Genomic DNA, 21,038 nt, shown 5'->3' on the forward strand with positions numbered 1-21,038 from the left:
CTGGGATTACAGGCATGAGCCACCGTGCCCAGCCTCATTTCTTTTCTTTTTTAGAGGAGTCAGGCTGGAGTGCAGTGGCACAATAGCTCACTGTAGCCTCCAACTCTTGGGCTCAAGTTCTCCTGCCTCAGCCTCCTGAGTAGCTAGGGGACTGCAGGGGTGCACCACCACGCCCGGCTATTTTCTTTTTTTAATTAAATTTTTGTAGAGATGAGGTCTTGTTATATTGCCCAGGCTGGTCTCCAACTCATAGCCTCAAGCGATCCTCCCACCTCTGCTTCCCAAAGTGCTGGGATTACAGCTGTGAGCCTCCGCGCCTGGCACAGGCTTTATTTCTTATGCTCCTTCCTTTTTCCTGGATGCCTTTCTAACTCTGTATCTGGCACATAGAGGTGCTCCCTACGTGTTTGTTGAATGAATGAATGAATGAATGAGCGAACATGCCATTTCATCTTATGTATCTCTTGAACCCGCCAGGCCCAGGCCTGATGTCATAGCCTCTACCCATGGCCAGAGTCTCCAGTCCCCTGCATGTCTGCTGGCCACAGCGCGAACGCCGAGGCACCACCCTTCCCAACCCCAGCTCCGTCCCCTTCCCTGCCGGGGTGCCCCTGACCCTTTCCCCGCCGGCTTCGCGGTCCCGGGACCGCCAGTCTACAGCTCAGCCGGGGGTGTCCCCACCCACAGCCAGGATTGGAGGACGGAGGCAACGCCCACCCCGCCAGGCGGCCTCCTATTGGCACGGCTGCCTCCAGGGGCGGGGACAGGGCCGGGCGCCAGCAGATGCCATCCAGGCCCGAAAAGCTCAGGCCAGTGGCGGGCGCGACACTGTCCGCGCGGCCAGGCGGAGGTGAGTGCGCCGCGGCCGGAGGGGCGGGACGGGCGCGGAGGACGCCAAGAACCGTGGCGCGCGCTCAGTCCTCAACGCCCTGAGCTCGTAGTCGGTCCGGCCCGGGGACCTTGCTGGCCGAGGAGGTCGTCAGTCAACTCTTGTCTTCCAGACGTGGAGGACCCAAGCTTCCGGACGACGAGGACCCGCCCAACATGGCCTCGGAGGTGAGTGGGACCTCGGGGACGCCGGTCCTCCCAGCCTCGAAAAGAGAGGGTGGGGGCGCCAGACCTGCCTCGGCCACCCTGCTGGGAATCCGCCTTCAGGAAGCCTTCACCCCCAGCACTCCCAGGCGCATCTTCTGGAGCTCAGCAGTCACCTTTACGGGGACTAATCACTGTCCCCAGGCAGCCCTTATGGCAAACCCACCAACCCACGCTACTAGGGGTAGAGTGGCTCTGCGCTGACCTCACAGTGATGCCTGCCTGGCCAGGAAAACTGCTCCCACGTCTTCAGACCCCCACCTCTTCATTCCTTCTTCCCACATGTCCTGTCAGGTCCCACCCCGTACCACACCCTTTCTGCTACAGCAATTGTCCCTGTTTGTAGAATAAGTCTCAGCCCCTAAAGTATTATTGTCCTGAACTGTGGCATGTGGAAAGAGCCAGGAAAAAGGGGACGTCGCCCCGTGGCTCCAGCAACCCCGGTGCCTGATCCCTTCCTGTCTCACTGGACGCTGCTCCTTAGGATCAGCGACTCCTGGCTTCTCTTCCCGACCACTGAGATGTGGGAGTCCCAGGCACAGGTTTCCTTCCTTGGGCCTCAGTTGATTTATCTGGCAGTGGGGGGTAATAATAGCTGTCGGCCTCCCTCCGAAAGGCACTAGATTATGAGGCCATTGCTTTGGACCCTTCAGGTTAAAGAAGCTGTTTGATGCTTGATGAAGGGAACTCCGGGAAGCAGGAGCTCTGGGTTCCAGCACTTTCTGGCCCTCATTAGCTAGCAATTCATTTCCTCTTTCTCAGTGCCCTTCAAGCTTCTGGGTCATGGGAGAGGGCAGGGGGGCAGGGCCTGGACTTTGGAGCCAAACAGACTCGGTTTCTGTACCAGTAACTTGAGCCCTCTGAACCTCTTTCCTCATTTGTGAAATAGGCGTGATATTGTGATATTGCTCACTTCATAGAAGGCTGTAATAACATACATCGAATCCCTAGCACAGGACTGAGCAACAGTAGGCGCTCAATAAATGGTGGCTAATCACAACAGTACTGATATTTCTACTTTGGGAGGCTGAGGCGGGAAGGTTGCTGAAACCCAGGAATTCCAGGTCAGCCTGGGCAACATAGTGAGACCCTGTTTCTACAAAAATATTTGAGGCTGGGTGCGGTGGCTCACGCCTGTAATCCCAGCACTTTGGGAGGCCAAGGTGGGCAGATCACGAGGTCAGGAGATCAAGACTATCCTGGCTATCCCGGTGAAACCCCATCTCTACTAAAAGTACAATAAAATTAGCCAGGCACCGTGGCGGGTGCCTGTAGTCCCAGCTACTCAGGAGGCTGAGCCAGGAGAATGGCGTGAACCGGGGAGGCAGAACTTGCAGTGAGCCGAGATGGCGCCACTGCACTCCAGCCTGGGCAACAGAGCAAGACTCCGTCTCAAAAAAAAAAAAAAAATTGAAAATTACCCAGGTGTGGTCATGTACACCTAGAGGCCTCTAGAGGCAGGAGGATCGCTTGAGCCGAGGAGTTTGAGACTGCAGTGTGCATGATCTCACTACTGCACTCCAGCCCAGGCAATCTCAAAAAACAAAAAACAAAAAACAAAAAAACCCGCCAGGTGTGGTGGGTCATGCCTATAATCCCAGCACTTTGGGATGCCAAGGTGGGTGGACCACCTAAGGTCAGGAGTTTGAGACCAGCCTGGCCAACATGGTGAAACTCCATCTCTACTAAAAATAGAAAAATTAGCCGGGCGTGGTGGGGCATGCCTGTATTCCCATCTACTCGGGATGCTGAGGCAGAAGAATCACTTGAATCTAGGAGGTGGAGGTTGCACTGAGCTGAGATTGCGCCACTGCACTCCAGCCTGGGTGACGGAGTGAGACTGTTCCAAAAAACAAAACAAAACAACAACAATAAAACCACAGTGATCTCCTAAAAAACAGAAAAGAAAAAAGCATGGTGTGATGGTGCATGCCTATAATCCCAGCTACTCAGGAGGCTAAGCCAGGATTGCTTGAGGCTAGGAGTTCAAGACCTACCTGGGCAACATCGTGAGTCTCTGTCTCATTGGGGGGTGGGGGAAAATGACCTCCTGCCTTGGGTGTCATTGGCAGGACGGGTGGGACCTGATGGGCATGGGTGGTCCTGTCAGTCGCTGTCCATCTCCCTTCCTTCCCAGCGTCCCCTGGGCTCCCCCTGCCCTCATTCACCCCTTGCTGAACCTACCTTTTCCTGGACCATTCAGGCACCATCACGGGGTATTACTCAGCTGAGGCCTGTACCAGTGCTGCAAGGGTGACCTATGCCCTCCTAAGGGGCATGGTGTATGGAGTGATAAAGTCAGTCACCCAGCTAGTATGTGATGCCAGGCACTGGGTTAGATACCTCCTCCACCCTAGAGAGTGACGTACAGATAAATTCCCCCACACTGACCTTGAGGGGAGGGTGACTGGGATGTAGGGCCTGGAGGGGACCTGCCCTGTGCTGCAGTCAAGGGAGGCATGGCCACACCAAGCCTGCAGAAGGCCGTGAGGCCAGGCTGGGCACACAGCGAGTGTTTAGTAGAGAGCCCGTGGTAACACAGAGACCTCTCCTACATAAATCTCACCAAACTCCTGACAAGAGGGGTCTGACATTAAAGGCCAAGTACGGTGGTTTACGCATGTAATCCCAACACTTGGGAGGCCAAGGTAGGAGGATCACTTGAAGCCAGGAGTCAGTTCAAAACCAACCTGGGCAACATAGCAAGATCCCAGCTACCACATTAAAAAAAAAAAAAGAAAAAGAAACAAGCCAAGCCGGGTGCAGTGGCTCACACCTGTAATCCCAGCACTGTGGGAGGCTGAGGCGAGTGGATCACTTGACGCCAGGAGTTTGAGACCAGCCTGGCCAACATGGTGGAACTCCATCTCTAATAAAAATACAAAAATTAGCCAGGTATGGTGGCACATGCCTGTAATGCAGCTACTCGGGAGGCTGAGGCAGGAAAATCGCTTGAACCTGGCAGGTGGAGGTTGCCGTGAGCTGAGAGGGTGCTGCCGCACTCCAACCTGGGCGACAGAGCAGGACTCTATCTAAAAAACAAGCAAAAAACTAGCCGGTTGTAGTGGTGTGTGCCTATAGTCCCAGCTACTTGGAAGGCTGATGCGGGAGGATCGCTTGAGCCCAGCAGCGGGAGGCTGCAGTGAGCTGTGGTGGCACCACTGCACTCCAACCTGGGTAAAAGCAAGACCCTGTCCCTAAAAGAAAAACGAAATGTTTGAAACTTACATTTTAATAACAACAAGGATAAAGAAGCTCAACTCAAGGAAGAATGAATAAGCCCTACGAGGTGATTTGGGAGCAATGACAGATTTTGTTAACTAAAGAAGCAAACTCCTGCAGTGAGGACGTGACACCAAATCCCCAAAAGGGTCAAAGCTCTGGGTCACAGATAAAATCTTCCAGAGTAGTTGTTCCCAGACTGCCATTCTTGGCCATCATAATTATTGCCCAGGAACTTGCTGGAAATGGAAACTTTTGGCTGGTCGCGGTGGCTGACACCTGTAATCCCAGCACTTTGCGATGCCGAGGCGGGCGGATCATCTGAGGTCAGGAGTTTGAGACCAGCCTGACCTACATGAAGAAACCCCCGTCTCTACTAAAAATACAAAAAATTAGCTGGGCGTGGTGGCAGACACCTATAGTCCCAGCTACTTGGGTGACCGGAGGCAGGAGAATTGCCGACCACAGGCATTCAGAGAAATAAACAAAGTAATTTCTTTCTTTCTTTTTTCTTTTTATTTTGAGACAGAGTCTCACTCGGGCGCCCAGGCTGGAGTGCAGTGATGTGATCTCGGCTTACTGCAGCCTCAATCTGGGCGCAAGATCCTTGTGCCTCAGTCTCTTAAGTAGCTGGGACCACAGGTGTGTACCAGCACTCTTGGCTGGTTTTTGTATTTTTTTTTTTTTGTAGAGATGGGATCTTGCTATGCTGCCCAGGCTACAGTTAGAAATTTATATCAGGGGCCGGGCGCGGTGGCTCACGCCTGTAATCCCAGCACTTTGGGAGGCCGAGGCGGGCGGATCACAAGGTCAGGAGATCGAGACCACGGTGAAACCACGTCTCTACTAAAAATACAAAAAATTAGCCGGGTGCGGTGGCGGGCGCCTGTAGTCCCAGCTACTCAGGAGGCTGAGGCAGGAGAATGGCGTAAACCCAGGAGGCGGAGCCTGCAGTGAGCCGAGATCGCGCCACTGCACTCCAGCCTGGGCGACAGAGCGAGACTCCGTCTCAAAAAACAAAAAAACAAACAAACAAACAAAAAAAAAAAAAAAAAGAAATTTATATCAGGCAGAACCAAGAAACACATTATATGTCCCTCATTCCACCTGTTTAAAATTCCCTTCTTGCCTTTTCCCTTTTCATATGTTAGGTTTTGAGCTCCTTGGCCTTCTTTTTCTTTTTCTTTTTGCAGCTTATGGAAAATTGATACTGAGCTTGATAATGTTGTGAGAGAAAAGGAATTTCAGGAAAACAAGAAAGGCCAGGTGTGGTGACTCACACCTGTAATCCCAGCACTCTGGGAGGCTGAGGCGGGTGGATCACCTGAGATCAGGAATTTGAGATCAGCCTGGTCAACATGGTGAAAACCTGTCTCTACTAGAAATACAAAAATTATCCAGCAGGCATGGTGGGGCACACCTGTAGTCCCAGCTACTCAGGAGGCTGTGGCAGTAGAATCGCTTGAATCCAGGAAGTGGAGGTTGTGGTGAGCCGAGATCGTCCCATTGCACGTGAGGATGTGTCTCTTCTTTTCAGCAGCTGCAAAGTGGTAGACACCATTTCATGTCATAAAATTGATTCAAAGATTCTTGCCCGAATAAGGAGTGTAATTGATATACTCATGAAATTTGTTCTGTTTCCTGTTGCTAAAAGTGATACTTGGGAACAAGATACTAAAACATGCAGAAAATGGATGAATCTCAAAAACATGCTGTGTGGAAGAAGCTAGACCCAAAAGAGCATCCCATATAATTCTATTGATGTGAAATTCTGGAAACACCAGATCTAATCCATAGTGACACAGAGCAGATCAGTGGTTGCCTGGGTCAGGGCTGGAAGGTGGATTGCCTGGAAGGGGTCAGAGGGAACTCCCTGGAGTAATGAGAAAGTTCTTTTTTTTTTTTTTTGAGACAGGGTCTCACTTTATCACCCAGGCTGGAGTGCAGTGGCTCGATTTCGGCTCACTACAACCTCTGCCTCCCAGGTTCAACCAATTCTCCTGCCTCAGCCTCCCGAATAGCTGGGATTACAGGCATGCACCGTGACACCGAACTGGTTTTTATATTTTTAGTAGAGACAGGGTTTCACCATGTAGTACAGGCTGGTCTTGAACTCCTGACCTCAGGTGATCAGCCTGCCTTGGCCTCCCAAAGTGCTGGGATTACAGGCATGAGCCACCGCACCGACCTAGGGAAAGTTCTTTTTTGTTGATTTGTTTTTGTTTTGAGACAGGTTCTCACTGTGTTGCTCAGGCTGGAGTGCAGTGGTGCTGCCTCAACTCACAACAGCCTTCCTGACCTGAACCTAGGTGATCCTTCCACCTCAGCCTCCCACGTAGCCGGGACCACAGGCCTTTGCCAACACGCTTGGCTAAATTTTTAAATATTCTTTGTAGAGATGATATATCACTATATTGCCCAGGCTGGTCTGGAACTCCTGGGGTCAAGCAATGCTCCTACCTTGGCTTCTCAAAGTGTTGGGAATACAGACATGAGCCATCGCACCTGGCCTTAATTTTTTTTTTTTTTTTTTTTTTTTGTGTGTGACAGCGTCTTGCTCTGTCACCCAGGCTGGAGTGCAGTATTGTGGTCATAGCTCACTGCTGCCTCCAATTCCTGGCTCAAGTGATCCTCCTGCCTCAGCCTCCTAAGAAGCTGGGACCACAGGTGCATGCCACTATGCCCGGCTAATTTAAAAAAAAAAATTGTAGCCAGGTATCTCCTATGTTGCTGAGGCTGTCCTGGAAGTACTGGCCTCAAGCAATTCTCCCGGTTCAGCCTCCCAAAGTTGGGACTACAGGCATGAGCCACTGCACCCAGCAGAAAGTTCTATATCTTTTTTTTTTTTTTTTTTGAGACAGAGTCTCGCTCTGTTGCCCGGGCTGGAGCGCAGTGGCCGGATCTCAGCTCACAGCAAGCTCCGCCTCCCGGGTTCACGCCATTCTCCTGCCTCAGCCTCCCGAGTAGCTGGGACTACAGGCGCCCGCCACCTCACCCGGCTAGTTTTTTGTATTTTTTTAGTAGAGACGGGGTTTCACCGTGTTAGCCAGGATGGTCTCCATCTCTTGACCTCATGATCCGCCCGTCTCGGCCTCCCAAAGTGCTGGGATTACAGGTTTGAGCCACCGCGCCCAGCCGGAAAGTTCTATATCTTGATAGTGGCAGTGAGTATTCAGATATATCCATTTGCTAAGCCTCATCAAACTGTACAGTTAAAGCAAGACCCTGTCTCAAAAAAACCTATACACTTAAAATAAGTGCATTGTATTGTATGCAAACTATACTTAAATAAAGTTTATTTTAGGTAATAAAACAACTGTCTATGAAAGTATTTATGCAAAGGGGAGGGAGTCTTTGAAGACACTCAGAATTCAGAGATTATTTTTAGGTCTTGTCAAAAAAAAAACAAAACAAAACCCAAAAACAAAAACCTTTAACCTCAAAAACCACACAAGAGGGCGGCTGAGGTGGGAGATCAGAAATGCCTGTTATTCTAATTGGATGTTGTATTTGATAATTGTTGTCATGATATTGATATTAAAATATTAAAGTAACAATTAAAATATCAAGTGACATCTCTGTAGACATAAAGATACAAACACTTGTATTTATTTACATATGGGCTGAGCATGGTGCCTCACACCTGTCATCCTAGCACTTTGAGAGGCAGAGACGAGAGGATCACTTCAGGCCAGGAGTTCGAGACCAGCCTGGTCAATATAGCAACATCCCATCTCTATTAAAAAAAAAAAAAATCTGATGGGGAGCAGTGGCTCACACCTGTAATCCTAGCACTTTGGGAGGCTGAGGAGGGTGGATCATGAGGTCAGGAGTTCGAGACCAGCCTGGCCAACATGGTGATATCCTGTCTCTACTAAAAATACAAAAATTGGCTGGGCATGGTGGCTGCCGCCTGTAATCCCAGATACTTGGGAGGCTGAGGCAGAATTGCTTGAACCCAGGAGGTGAAGGTTGCAGTGAGCCGAGATCGCACCACTGCACTCCAGCGTGGGCAACAGAGCGAGACTCTACATCAAAAATAAAATAAAATAAAATGGAGGAGGAAGAGGAGGAAAAAGAAGAAGAAACAGCTAGGAGTGGTGGCTCATGCCTGTAATCCCAGCAATTTGAGAGGTGGAGGAGGAGAGGAAGAGGAAAGGAGGAGGAAAGGGAAACAGCCAGGCCAGTCGTGGTGGCTCGTGCCTGTGAGGAGGAGGAAGAGGGGGAAAAAATGGAGGAGGAGAAAAAGAAATGGAGGAGGAGGAGGAGCAAAAAGAAACAGAGGAGATGGAGGAAAAAGAAATGGAGGAGGAGGAGTTGGAGGAGGTGGAGGAGGAGAAGAAAAAGAAATGGAGGAGCACGAGGAGGAAAAAGAAACAGGAGGAGGAGGAAGAAATTGAGGAGCAGGAAAAAGAAATGGAGGAGGATAAAAAGAAACGGAGGAGGAGGAAAAAGAAATGGAGGAGGAGGAAAAAGAAATGGAGGAGGAGGAGGAAAAACGGAGGAGGAGAAAGAAACAGAGGAGGAGGAGGAAAAAATGGAGGAGAAGGAGTTGGAGGAGAAGGAGTTGGAGGAGAAGGAGTTGGAGGAGGAGGAGTTGGAGGAGGAGGTGGAGCAGGAGGAGGTGTTGGAGGAGGAGAAGGAGGTGTTGGAGGAGGAGGAGGTGTTGGAGGAGGAGGAGGTGGAGGTGTTGGAGGAGGAGGAGGTGGAGGTGTTGGAGGAGAAGGAGTGGAGGTGGAGGTGGAGGAAGAGGAGAAGGAGGTGGAGGAAGAGGTGAAGGAGGTGGAGGTGGAGGTGGAGGAGGAGAAGGAGGTAGAGGAGGAGGAGAAAGAGGTGGAGGAGGAGGGAAGGAGGAGGTGGAGGAGGTGGAGGTGGTGGAGGAGGAGGAGGTGGAGGTGGAGGAGGAAGTGGAGGGAGGTGTGAGGTGGAGGAGGAGGTGGAGAGGAGGTGGAGGAGGAGGTGGAGGAGGAGGTGGAGGAGGTGGAGGAGGAGGAGGTGGAGGTGGAGGAGGAAGTGGAGGAGGTGGAGGTGGAGGAGGAGGTGGAGGTGGAGGAGGAGGTGGAGGAGGAGGTGGAGGAGGAGGTGGAGGAGGAAGAGGAGGAGGTGGAGGTGGTGGAGGTGGAGGAGGAGGAGGTGGAGGTGGAGGAGGAGGAGGAGGTGGAGGAGGAGGTGGAGGTGAGGTAGAGGAGGTGTTTGAGGAGAAAGAGGAGGTGTTGGAGGAGGAGGAGGAGGTGTTGGAGGAGGAGGAGGAGGTGGAGATGGAGGAGGATGTGGAGGAGGAGAAAGAAACAGCTAGGCTGGTGCGAGGTCTTATGCCTGTGAGGAGGAGGAGTAGGAAAAAAAGATGCAGGGGAGGGGGAGGAGGAAAAGAAATAGAGGAGAAGGAGGAGGAGGAGGAAGAAAAAGAAAGTAAGGAGGAAAAAGAAACAACCAGGCCAGCAAGGTGGCTGATGCCCGTGAGGAGGAGAAGGAGGAAAAGGAAATGGAGGAGGAGGAAGAAACAGCCAGGCCAGGTGAGGTGGCTCATGCCTGTGAGGAAGAGGAGGGGGAAAAAGAAACAGGAGGAAGAGGAGGAGGAGGACAAAGAAACTGCCGGCTCACACCTGTAGTCCCAGCTACTGGGGAGGCTGAGGTAGAAGAATCGTTTCAACCCAGGAGGCAGAGGTTGCAGTGGGCTGAGATCGTGGCACTGCATTCTAGCCTGGAGACAGAGGGAGACTCCATCTCATCTCAGAAAAAAAAAAAAAAAAAAAATTAACCGCCAGGTGCGGTGGCTCAGGCCTGTAATTCCAGCAATTTGGGAGGCAATGAGAATTACTGAAATGCAATAAGAATTACCAAGAATGAACCAAGACAGGAAGTGAGCATGTGCCGTTGGAAAAATGGCACAAATACACTAGCTCAACACAGGGTTGCCACAATCCTGTAATATGTCAAAAAAAAAAAAAAAAATTGGACCAGGCAAGGGGCCGGGAGGAGTGACTCACATCTGTAACTTCAGCACTTTGGGAGGCCGAGGCAGGCGGATCACCTGAGGTCAGGAGTTCCACACCAGCCTGGCCAACGTGGTAAAACCCCGTCTCTACCAAAAATACAAAAATTGGCTGGGGGTGGTGGCAGGTGCCTGTAATCCCAGCTACTAGGTAGGCTGAGGCAGGAGAATCACTTGAACCCGGCAGGTGGAGGTTACAGGGAGCCAAGATTGTGCCATGGCACTCCAGCCTGGGTCACAAGAGCAAAACTTCGTCTCAAAAGAAAAAAGAAAAGAAAAGAAAAGAAAAGAAAAGAAAAAACGGGCCAGATGGGCTGGGTGCAGTGGCTCATTCCTGTAATTCCAGCACCTTTGGGAGGCCGAGGTGGGCGGATCATGAGGTCAGAAGTTTGAGACCAGCCTGGTCGACATGGTGAAACTGCGTCTCTACTAAAAATAGAAAAATTATCCTGGCATGTTGGCAAGAGCTTGTAATCCCAACTACTAGGGAGGTTGAGGCTGGAGAATCACTTGAACCTGGGAGGTGGAGGTTGTAGTGAGTGAAGATTGTGCCATTGCACTCCAGCCTGGGCGATAGCCAGACTCCATCTCAAAAAAAAAACAACAAAACAAACAAAAACCCCAAAACCAAAATTGATATTTCCCATGTACATTCGACCTTGACTGTTGCTCATTCAACCCAGCCCAGCTCAGTGCCCCACCCCTGGCCCTGAAGAGACCATTCTGGCCCAGATATGTCCTGGTTCGGAGTAGCACCTTCTGCTACCACACTGGGCCTCCCCTCTCAGTGCCCAAGGGGAGGCACCTCACTCTGATTTCCCCATGGGATCCTATTATGCCTGCCAGTAAGGATAGGCACTTGGTCCTAGAGCAGAGTGATCTGCAGTCGGACCAGCCCAGCACTCCAGGTGACCTCAGCCTGCCCCAGGCTTTCCTCTAGGTTGGTACTAATTGGTTTGGCTGCAGTCCCATGTATTAAGCAGTTGTTTTTATTACTAACAACCCAGGCAGGGTGGCCCGGGAGCCCGCTGGGGGAGGTGGTGCCAGGCTCCCAGCTGAGGGGCAGGCTGGGTCCAATTCTGACTGGCTGGCCCTAGTGATCAGATCCAGGGCCCCACCTGGTGCTGTGCGGGAGATCTAGGCTTGGTGGGGCAGCTGGGGCGTGATGAGCAGGACCAGTTCAAAAGATGGGGTGGGGGCGGAGGCTCTCTCTGCAGGGCAAAGTCCTTTGGCAGCTGGGGCTGTTGGGCATGGAGGGGTCAGCTCACAGCTCGGGGCCAGAGCATGGTAGAGGTCTCTGGGGTGCACATAGGAACCAGGAGTGGAGCTAAAGCATGTCCTATCCCCTGCGAGCCCTCCCTTGGTAACCGCTGGATTTCCAATTCCTTCCTGAGCACCAGGAATATGTATTATGCATATTATGTATGCAATTTGCAAATATTTTATCTGACTGAATGCTCAAAACAAGGGTATCACAGGTACTGTATTATTTTTAAGGAGTCTTGCTGTGTCCCCGGGGCTAGAGTGCAGTGGCACCATCTCTGTTCACTGCAACGTCCTCCTCCAGGGTTCAAGTGAATCTCCTGCTTCAGACTTTCAAGTAGCTGGGACTACAGCTGCCTGCCACTGCGCCTGGCTAATTTTTGTATTTTCAGTAAATACGGGGTTTCCCCATGTTGGCCGGACTGGTCTCAAACTCCTGACCTCAAGGGATCCACCCACCTGGGCTTCCCAACCCTGGGTTTTTATAATAGGCCCCAGGCTAGGTGGTTAACAGAGGTCTGGGGCATTGCAGGGGGACAGAGGAAGACATATGTCCCCATTGGCCATTGTAGAGTCGCATCCACAAAAAGGACATCAGTGAAGTGATGTGCCCACCTCCACCCCACCCTCCTCCCAGTCCTGGGCACTAGGGCTGCTTCTCAGGTACTCTGTACCCCTCCCCGATCTGTCCCGTTCCCTGGCCTCTGCCTGCTTTTAAAACATAGATGTGGCCGGCCCCTTGGCTCATGCGTATAATCCCAGCACTTTCAGAAGCTGTAGGATTGCTTGAGCCCAGGAGTTCAAGACCAGCCTGGGCAACATAGATCCTGTCTCAACATATTTTCTACAATTTTTTTTTTTTTTTTCTGAGACAGAGTCTTCCTCTGTCACCCAGGCTGGAGTGCAGTGGCACTGTCTTGGCTCACTGCAACCTCTGCCTCTCGGGTTCAAGTGGTTCTCCTGTCAAGCCTCCTGAGTAGCTGGGACTACAGGCGAGCACCACCATGCCCAGCTAATTTTTGTGTTTTTAGTAGAGACAGGATTTCACCATGTTGGCCAGCATGGTCTTGATCTCCCCACCTCGTGATCCATCTGTCTCGGCCTCCCAAAGTGCTGGGATTACAGGTGTGAGCCACTGCGCCCAGCCCTACAAAATGTTTCAGAAATGTCTAGGTGTGGTGGCACATGCTTGTAGTCCCAACTACTGGGGAGGCTGAGACAGGAGGATTGGTTGAGCCCAGGAGTTTGAGGCGGCAGTGAACTATGATGGTATCTCTGCACTCCAGCCTGGGTAACAGAGTGAGACCCTGTCTCTAAAAAAGAATTTAAAAAAAGTTTTTTAAATGACAAAATGGGCTGGGCTCGGTGGCTCATGCCTGTAATCCCACCACTTTAGGAGGCTGAGGTGTGTGGATCATCTGAGGACAGGAGTTCGAGACCAGTCTGGCCAACATGGTGAAACCCCATCTCTACTAAAAATACAAAGCTCAGCCAGGTGTGGTGGCACATGCCTGTAATTCCAGCTACTTGGGAGGCTGAGACAGGAGAATCAGGCTTGAACCTAGGACACGGAGGTTGCAGTGAGCCAAGATCGTGCCACTGCACTCCAGCCTGGGTGACAGAGTGAGACTCTGTCTCAAAAATAAGAACAAAATGTGGATGCTACGTGCCATCTCTCTGCCCTTGGCTCCTGGGAGTAAGGGGTCACCCAGTGACCTCCTAGAAGGCCAGGGACAATGGGGGGTGTCAGGGTGCTCTTCAGAGCCAAGGGAGCAGTAGGAATTGGGATCTTAGTCTGACTCCAAGCTGTGAGGGAGAGAGTTGCAGGGCACTTAGGGTTGGTGGAGACCGTCAGTGCCTCTTTGCCTGCCCCTGCAGCAGAAGTTCAGGACACCAGAGCCAAGACCAGAGGCCCTGGTGGAACAGCAGTGAAGAGCATGGGTTCTGACTTCAGACTGCTGGGCTGCAGCCCTGGCTCTCCCACCCCAGGTAAGGACAGGCTGCATGCCTCCCTGTGCCTCAGTTTCCCCTTCTGCATAGTGGAGTTGTATTGATGCCTACCCCAGAGGGTTGTGTCATCAATTAGGATGGCACCTGGCACCTTGGTCAGTGGCAGGAAAGGTTCTAGAAGCTCGGCTCTGGTCCCGGGGTGCCTGAGGCCCTGCCACCATCTCCTTGGGGTGGTGCCATGTGGTGGGAAAGACCCCAACTTCAAGCCCAGACTCAGTCACTCATGCCTGTAATACAAACACTCTCAGAGGCCGAGGCGGGAGGATCACCTGAGGTCAGGAATTCAAGACCAGCCTGGCCCACATGGTCAAACCCCTCTCTACTAATGATCCAAAAATTACCCGGGTGTGGTGGTGCGTGTCTGTAATCCCAGCTACTTGGGATGCTGAGGCAGGAGAATCTCATGAACCCAGGAGGCGGAGGTTGCAGTGAGCCGAGGTCACGCCACTGTACTCCAGCCTGGCTCTGTCTTGGTGTTCAGCCACGTGGCCGTGCTCACTCCCAGGGTGACTCTGGGAAGGTCTGAGCCTCCTTGTCTTCCCAGTTAGAATGATCTGATGCCCCTGCAGCCATCAGACTTGGTGAGTTTCCCGAGGACTCTGCAAGAGGCGCTGTTCTGGAGGGTGGAGGTGAGACTAATTGTTCCTGCTCTCCTGGCCAGAGTGACCCAGCAGGGCTTCTCACCAAGGCCGAGATGGACGGTTTTACATTGAACTAATTATATACACAAGTGCTGTTTAACTGTGTGCCTTGATGGCCACCTCACTCCTTTAATGACCCTGTGGCCCACATGGCTCATGGGTAAAGGTGTGCTGGGCCCGAGATGCCCCCTCCCAGGGTGTACTTCCAGGACTCATCTCCTGGACAGGGACAGTCAGTCATCAGGGATAGGATGGGACCGGGGCAGGGGCTCTCGGCTGCTGATGCCTGCTCACCTGACCCCTGGCATTGCTGCTACCTGCTCTAGGTGGCTGAGGAGTGGGCCCAGGGCACCTTCAAACTCAACCCCAATGATGAGGATATCTACACAGCCAATGAGCGCCACCTGAAGATATAACCTCCTGGCCTCCCCCTCCACCTTGTCCGGGGCCACTTTGAGCATTAGCACCGTCATTCTGTGATCATTGGTGAAACCTCAGGGAAGCCACACACACGAGACAGAGCCGGAATGGCCAGGTGTCTCTAGCCCCTCCGCCCCTCTTCAGGCCTAGGTCCTCCCGCACCTGCCCCCAAATAAAATGAGTGTGAGAGGAGGCTGCTGCGTGTTTCCTGCCCCAGCCTGGCTCCCTCGTTGCTGGGCTTTCTGGGCCTGGCCTGTGGGGACGGTCAGGGACTGGAGAGGCAGAGCAGGGTCACCTGTAATCCCAGCACTTTGGAAGCGCAAGGTGTGAGGATGCTTGAGGCCAGGAGTTCGAGACAAGCCTGGTCAACAGGAGACCCTGTCTCTACCCAATAATAAATAACTAGCACAGCGTGGTGGCCCATGCACATCATCTCAGTTGCTTGTAAGGCTGAGGCGAGAAGATCACTTGTGCCTAGGAATGGAGGCTGCAGTGAGCTATGATCATACCACTGTATTCCAGCCTGGACAACAGAGCGAGACTCTGTCTCTAAGAAACTAAAAAAATTTAAATAACTGGAATTGGAGAAAACTGGGCAAGGGCAGTGACAGTCATAGATGGGAAGGGAAGAGGGGGCTCCCATCACAGCCTCTGCCCTGTCCAGGCCCCATCCCCTTCAAACAGGGTATCACAGTGACCTCCTAGGCCAGGAACGGAGTGGTGGCTCATACCTGTAATCCTAGCACTTTGGGAGGCCTGGACAGCATAGCAAGACCCCAGCTACTGCATTAAAAAAACAAAAACAAAAAAAACTAGCCAAGCTGGGCAGATGGCTCACACCTGTAATCCAGCACTTTGGGAGGCTGAGGTGGGTGGATGACCTGAGGCCAGCAGTTTTGAGACCAGCCCGGTGAAACCCCATCTCAAACTCCGTCCCCCCCGGCCAAAAAAAAAAAAAAAAAAAAAAGCAGTGTGTGGTGGCACACACCTGTAATCCCAGCTACTTGGGAGGCTGAGGCAGGAGAATTGTTTGAACCCAGGAGGCAGAGGTTACAGTGAGCCAAAATTGCCCCACTGCACTCCAGCCTGGGCGACAGAGGGAGACTCCCTCTCAAAACAAAACAAAACACAACAAAAAAACACACACAAAAAAACAAACAAATTAGCTGGGCATGGTGGCAGGTGCCTGTAATCCCAGCAACTTGGGAGGCTGAGGCAGGAGAATCGCTTGAACTCAGTGGTCGGAGGTTGCAGTGAGCCGAGATGGAGTCACTGCACTCCAGCAATCCTGAGGAGACTTAAGAACTAAACATAGTATGGTCCCCTGGATGAGATCCTGGGACAGGAAAAGGACATTAGGGGAAATAGTAAAGAAATCTGAATCAAGTTGAACCTTAGTTAATAACAGTGTATCAGTATTGGTTTATTGGGGCTGGGCATGGTGGCTCACATCCTAGCACTTTGGGAGGCTAAGGTGGGGAGATCCTGAGGTCAGGAGTTCGGGACTAGCCTGGGCAACATAGCGAGACCACATCTTTCTAAAATTTTTTTTTTTTTTTTTTTAGTTAGCATGGTGGTATACACTTATAGTCCCAGCTGCTAGGAAGGCTGAGGAGGGAGAATTGCTTGAGCCCTGGAGTTTGAGGCTGCAGTGAGCTGTGACTATGCCACTGTGCTCCCACCTGGTCAATAGGGCAAGACCCCATCTCTCCAAAATTTTTTTCATTAAAAAAAATTTGTTTTTTTGAGATGGAGTTTTGCTCTTGATGCCCAGGCTGGAGTGCAATGGTGATATCTTGGCTCACCACAACCTCTGCCTCCTGGTTTCAAGCGATTCTCCTGCATCGGCCTCCCGAGTAGCTGGGATTACAGGCATGAGCCACCACATCTGGCTAATTTTGTATTTTTTTTTTTTTTTTTTTTTTTTTGAGACGGAGTCTCACGCTGTTGCCCAGGCTGGAGTGCAGTGGCGCGATCTCGGCTCACTGCAAGCTCCGCCTCCCGGGTTCCCGCCATTCTCCTGCCTCAGCCTCCTGAGTAGCTGGGACTACAGGCGCCCACCACCGCGCCCGGCTAATTTTTTTTTTGTATTTTTAGTAGAGACGGGGTTTCACTGTGGTCTCGATCTCCTGACCTTGTGATCCGCCCGCCTCGGCCTCCCAAAGTGCTGGGATTACAGGCTTGAGCCACCGCGCCCGGCCTAATTTTGTATTTTTAATAGAGATGGGGTTTCTCCATGTTGGTCAGGCTGGTGTTGAACTCCCAACCTCAGGTGATCGGCCTGCCTTGGCCTCCCAAAGTGCTGGGATCATAGGTGTGAGCCACCATGCCTGGCCTTAAATGTTTTTTTAACTGAAACATGGTTTCACTATATTGCCCAGGCTAGTCTTGAACTCCAAGACTCAAGTAATCCTCCCACTTTGGCTTTCCGAAGTGCTGGGATCATAGGCGTGAGGTACCATGCCCAGCCAGGTTTTTACCTGTAGCAATTTACCATACTAATTTAAGATGTTCATAAGAAGGAAGCCAGGTACAAGGGTATGTGTGAACTCTCTGCTGTCTTGGCAATTTGTCTGTAATTCTAAAACTTTCAAAATTAAAAGTGTACTCAACTTCTCAATGTGCTGCTAAAGAAAAAAGTAATTAAAAAATTAGAAGTGTTTTATTTTAAAAATCTTTCTTATTTATTTTTTTGAGACAGGGTCTCGCTCTGTCACCCAGGCTGGAGTGCAGTGGCACGATCTTGGCTCACTGCAACCTCTGCCTCCCAGGTTCAAGCAATTCTTCCACCTCAGCCTACCGAGCAGCTGGGATTACAGGCATGCGCCACCACACCCGGCTGACTTTTTAATTTTTAGTAGGGTTGGAGTTTCACCATGTTGGTCAGACTGGTCTTGAACTGGCTTCAAGTGGTCCACCCGCCTTGGCCTCCAATGTGCTGGGAATACAGGCGTGAGCCACCCTGCCCGGACTTTTTTTTTTTTTTGAGATGGAATCTCGCTCTGTCACCCAGGCTGGAGTGCAGTGGCGAGATCTCAGCTTACTGCAAGCTCCACCTCCCAGGTTCACACCATTCTTCTGCCTCAGCCTCCTGAGTAGCTGGGACTACAGGCATCCTCCACCACACCTGGTTAATTTTTTGTATGTTTAGTAGAGACAGAGTTTCACCGTGTTAGCCAGGATGATCTCAATTTCCTGACCTCGTGATCCACCCGCCTTGGCCTCCCAACGTGCTGGGATTACAGGCGTGAACCACCGTGCCCGGCCTATTTTTTAAATCTTTTTTAGAACCAAGGTCTTGTTATGCTGCTCAGGCTAGATTCTAACTCCTGAGCTCAAGCAATTCTCCTGCCTCAACCTCCTGAGCAACTGAGACTACAGCACGTGCCACCACACCCAGCCAAAAAGTTTATATATTTTTTTAAAAAAGAGAGGGCTTAGGAATTCCTGGAGCACAGACGTCAAATAGCAGCCGAGTCCACAATTGTGCTCCCTTCCCTCTGGATCTTTCTTCCTGAGTGCCTGTGAAAAGCAAGCTTTGGCCCTGCCTGTGTGGCTCCAGCCCGCCGGTGATTGTCGTTTCCTGACGGCCAGTTCTGCGGGCTCTGGGCTTGCTTAGCCAACCTCACAAATGCAGAAGCCAAGCTTTTACCAGTACATCTATCTGTGTAGATGTATGTCTCTATATAGCTTGTTTGTTTGTTCGTTCGTTTGAGACGGAGTCTAGCTTTGTTATCCAGGCTGGAGTGCAGTGGCACAATCTTGGCTCACTGCAACCTCTGCCTCCCAGGTTCCAGCGATTCTCCTGCCTCAGCCTCCCGAGTTGCTGGAACTACAGACATGCACCACCACGCCTGGCTAATTTTTGTATTTTTAGTAGAGACAGAGTTTCATCATGTTGGCCAGGCTGGTCTCAAACTCCTGACCTCAGGTGTGAGCCACTGTGCCTGGCCAGAAGCCAACCTTTTATTAATAAATCTATCTATGCAGATGTGTGTCTCTATATGTTAATCTATATCTGAATCTGTGTATCCTACTGGTTCTGCTTCTCTGGTTTGAAACCTAACACAACTAGTTTTTTTTTTTTTTTTTTTTTTTTTTGAGTTGGAGTCTTGCTCTGTCACCCAGGCTGGAGTGCCGTGGTGTGATCTCTGCCCATTGCAACCTCCACCTCCTGGGCACAACTAGTATTTTATAATCTGTTAGGAATTCATATGTTTTTCAAAAGATCAAACTAAATATTTAAATACATTTCAAATACAAATTTTTAAAATCATATTATGAAGCATTCAGTAAGATTCTACATTATTAGGCCAGGGACAGTGGTTTATGCCTATAATCCCAGCACTTTGGGAAACCAAGGCGGGCAGATTGCTTGAGCTCAGGAGTTTGAGACCAGCCTGGGCAACATAGCAAGACCCTGTCTCTACAAAAAATAGAAAAATTAGCTGGGCATGGTGGTGTGTGCCTGTAGTCCCAGCTGCTCAGGAGGCTGAGGTGGGAGGATCACTTGAACTCAGGAATTTGAGGCTGCAGGGAAACGTGATTGAGCCATTGCACCCCAGCCTGGGTGACAGAGTGAGACCCTGTCCCACCCCCCCCCAAAAAAGTGCATTATATAATTCTATTGTAAACTATTAGCAAATAAAATGAAAGAAAATTATTATTTAAAAATGGGCCAGGTGCAGCACTTTGGGAGGGCACAGCAGGTGGATCACTTAAGACCAGGTATTTGACACCAGCCTGGCCAACATCGTGAAACCCCATTTCTACTAAAAATGCAAAAGTTCGCGGTGTGATGACACGTGCTTGTAATCCCAGCTACTCAGAAGGCTGAGGCAGGACGATCTCTTGAACCCGGGGGTGGGAGGTTGCAGTGAGCTAAGATGGCGCCACTGCACTGCAGCTGGGGCAAAGGGGCGAGACTGTCTCAAATAAATAAATAAATAAATAAATAGCTAAACAATGGGTTCGAATGGACATAAAGATGGAAATAACAGACACTGGGAACTCCACAGGTGGGGAGGGCAGGAGGGAAAATGTTGAAAAACTACCTGTTGGGTACTATGGTCAGTGTTTGGGTGATGGGTTCACTAGAAGCCCACACCTTAGCATTTTGCAGTGTACTCATGGAACACACCTGCACATGTACCTCATGAACCTAAAGTTTAATAAAATAAAAATAATAAACTTAGTGCAATAAACAATTATAGACGTTTACTCATAAGACACTGAAGATAAAATAGCACTGATGGTCTCAAAAAAAAAAAAAAAAATCTCATTCTGTCACCCAAGCTGGAGTGCAGTGGTGAGATCTCAGCTCACTGCAACCTGTGTCTCTTTGAAAAGCAATTCTCGTGCCTCAGCCTCCCCAGTAACTGGGATTACAGGCGCACACTCTCCGCCTCCTGGGTTCAAGAGATTCTCTTGCCTCAGTCTCCTGAGTAGTTGCGATTACAGGCACCCGCCACCATGCCTGGCTAATTTTTGTATGGTTAGTGGAGACAGGGTTTCATCATGTTGGCCAGGCTAGTCTTGAACTCCTGACCTCGGGTGATCCACCAGCCTCGGCCTCCCAAAGTGCTGAAATTGCAAGCATGAATCACTGTGCCAGGCCAAATATTTTTGTTTGGAAGGAGGGAGCACAGCCTGCCCTGGGTACACATGGGGAAACTGAGACTGCAGAGGAAAGAGCTGGACCAGGACGCCTGGGAAAGGTGACTTGGGAAGGCCCCTAGGAAGGTGCAGGGCTGTCTGCTCTCCAGAGGGCTCCAGTGGAAAAGAGGGGAATGAGGTGGGAAGGAGAGGCCTTGGGTGGACCAGACGGCCACACCATGAACCCTCCCAGAGACTAGACAGAGAGAGGCGCTCCACAACACCCCACTCTCCCTCTGCCATCTCTCACCCCCTCCTCTGTCCACACAGGTCGGCCCAAGGACAACCCCTCGGTCACTCTGTTCCTGTTGTCCTCTGAGGAGCTCCAAGCCAACAAGGCCACACTGGTGTGTCTCATGAGTGACTTCTATCCAGGAATCTTGACGGTGACCTGGAAGGCAGATGGTACCTCCATCACCCAGGGCATGGAGATGACCACGCCCTCCAAACAGAGAACAACAAGTACGCGGCCAGCAGCTACCTGAGCCTGACACCTGAGCAGTGGAGGTCCCACAGAAGCTATGGCTACCAGGTCACCCATGAAGGGAACACCGTGGTTAAGACAGTGTCCCCTGCAGAATGTTCATAGGTTCCCAACCCTCACCCCACCCACAGGGTCCTGGAGCTGCACGATCCCAGGGGAGGGGTCTCTCTTTGGATCCGAAGCCATCTAGCCCTTCTCCCTGTACCCAGTAAACCCTCAATAAATATCCTCTTGGTCAACCAGAAATCCTGTTCCCTCT

General features: G+C 51.2%; 1 pseudogene; it reads left to right on the forward strand.

Annotated features, from left to right (window-relative positions):
- Nucleotides 1-75: 75 nt before the first annotated feature.
- Nucleotides 76-21,025, forward strand: LOC105497387 (immunoglobulin lambda constant 6-like; annotated as a pseudogene).
- Nucleotides 21,026-21,038: the final 13 nt, after the last annotated feature.

This window comes from Macaca nemestrina, chromosome 15 (assembly GCF_043159975.1).
Source record: "Macaca nemestrina isolate mMacNem1 chromosome 15, mMacNem.hap1, whole genome shotgun sequence".
Taxonomy (NCBI): Eukaryota; Metazoa; Chordata; class Mammalia; order Primates; family Cercopithecidae; genus Macaca; species Macaca nemestrina.